At 46.9% G+C, this 2433-nt stretch overlaps 1 pseudogene; it reads right to left on the reverse strand.

Annotated features, from left to right (window-relative positions):
* Positions 1 to 359: 359 nt before the first annotated feature.
* Positions 360 to 565, reverse strand: LOC142257303 (U2 spliceosomal RNA; annotated as a pseudogene).
* Positions 566 to 2433: the final 1868 nt, after the last annotated feature.

Consider the following 2433-nt stretch of genomic DNA (forward strand, 5'->3'; position numbering starts at 1 on the left):
CATGCTTCAATGGATTCTCTCATCCCAGCCCAGTAAAACTACATATTTTACACAGTCATAAGCAGCCAAAAGGGATCTATTCTATTCAATTGCAAATGATCTAGATAAGACTGAGAATAAGATACTGCACGGGACATAGCAGAGTTGGTCAAGTTGAGTGGAGATGAGTTTGCTATTTGGCACAGCTTTTTGCATCAATAAAGCAAGTAAAAGGTGTGAAAGATAAAAAAAAGGGTGAAAGTGTGAAAAGTGAATTGGCCAAATTGAGGTGCATATAAAGTTTTTGCTTTCTTTCAATTCACTAATGGGGCTCATTTGAATCAGGTGAATTGAGTTCTGCTTTTGGAAACTGGGTTAAGAAGGGGTGCACCGGTCCTGGAGGTACTGCAATACCAGGTCAATGCGTGCAGTGGACAGAGCAAGATTTTTTCCATCTCCTTGTTCTAAAAATCCATTTAATATATGGTCCCCAGAGAGGGGACGTATCAGATATTAAACTGATAAGAACAGATTTAATTTTTTTTTTTTCTGTTTATCAGTAGGACTTCAAAATAACAAAGGTGATCGCCTCCCGTTGCCTGGGAACCGTCCAGGCACAAGAGGGCTATGTGTCACCAGAAGGCGCACACACTTCCTCAAGGCCGGCAGACGTGCAATCCCAGGCACCTTCCAGTACCGACCAAGGTAGCGTCCTCCGAAACTACACTTGATCTTAGCCAAAAGGCCGAGAAGCTATAACCCGAATTGGTTACGGCCTTGAGTGGCACCCTGGCCTATACCGGGCACATCTTAGGGAGAGGGAGACAAACCCACGCCTACAGAAGACATTTTGTCACCCAAGCCAACCCTTGAAAAGGCTGTTTTGCAGAGCAAAAACAAGAAGAATGGTGCTTTTTGCAGCCGCCGCCCACTGCAATGAATCTGAATAACTCCTCCTTTTGGACACAAGCACCTCCCCTCCCCCTTGCAGTCTTTCCAATTCATGATACAAAAAGACGGACGGACAGGACAGGACAGGACAGGCTGCCTGACTTTCCGTCACTGCCACCCTTTGCCATCCTTGCCCGTAGAAAGCCCTTTCATCATCCCCAAACCCTAATCTTTTCCCTTCCCTTCCCAGATGCGTCTCACTCCCTTTCATTAGGAAGTGAGCGCAGCCTTTTCTCCGTTCTGCACATGCGCGACGTTAAACACAAATGCGCAGGCGTGCGTTCCATTACCCTCACTGCATTCCACTCCCATACAGGAAGTGGGCGCAGCTATTACTACGGTCGCACATAAAAGAACCCACGGCCACCACTGCACATAGCTGACTCCACCACAGGACACCCACTTCTACACCAACGCAGGTAAGACAGGATCGGCACCTCTATGCTCCCGTTACAATCAGGCTCAGTCACCATGTGATAACGCTCTCAACTCTTTAGTTGCAGGCTCCCCTTGCTTCACCTCCACTGGCTGTGCTGCCATTTCCTCTCCCACCTGGAAGGTATACTTTATTCCACTATTTTCCTGTTTCTCTCTTCCCCCTTTAAACGATAAGCTACTTTTGTCTGCATTTGTGGGGTATCTATATGCTATTTACATCATAGTTTTATTCATTAATATGGAAGGGAAGAGTGCCCATGAGAGTGTTGAACTGCGGAGAGCAAGAGATTAAGCTGCTCCGATTTGCCACCATTGATAAGCTGTTCTCAGTAGATACACATGCTATCCAAACAGCAGCATCCACCATTGCTTCAGCCCACCCATTCAGTGACAGCTCACCAAGTCAGCCAGAGGAGTGGTGTAAGGAATTACACGTAGGCACTGACTCCACACCTTCACATCACAAGAAGGGGGTCTACAGGCTAGTGCAAGAATACGAGCAAGTCTTCAGCAAACATCCGCTAGACTTTTGAAGAATAAAAGGGGTCAAACACTACATCCCCACAAGTGCACACCCACCCATCAAAGAGAGATATAAGCCAAAACTACCTGCACATTACCAGTGTACCAAGGACATGTTGAGCAACATGAAGGAGGCTGGGGTTATCCGTGACAGTTGTAGCCTCTGGGCAGCTCCGTTGGTCCTGTTAAAGAAGAAGGACAGCACCACTCCCCTGTATTGAGGAATAGCTAGCTGCATTGAGAACTGCAAATTATTTTTCTACCCTTGATCTCACTAGTCGCTATTGGCAAGTGTCCGTTGCTGAGGCAGACCGGGAGAAGACCGCCTTTGCCACCCCGATGGGTCTCTGCGAGTTCAAAAGCATGCCCTTCGAGCTGTGCAATTTGCCAGGAACCTTCCAGAGGCTGATGGAATGCTGCTTGGGACACCGAAACTTTGAAACGGTACTGCTATACCTTTATGATGTTATTGTTTATTCTAAAGCAAACAAGATTTTAGGGTGTATAAAAAGGGAGATTAGATCCGGTGATCCCAACGTATTG

The sequence above is a fragment of the Anomaloglossus baeobatrachus genome, chromosome 11 (assembly GCF_048569485.1).
Source record: "Anomaloglossus baeobatrachus isolate aAnoBae1 chromosome 11, aAnoBae1.hap1, whole genome shotgun sequence".
NCBI classification, from domain to species: domain Eukaryota; kingdom Metazoa; phylum Chordata; class Amphibia; order Anura; family Aromobatidae; genus Anomaloglossus; species Anomaloglossus baeobatrachus.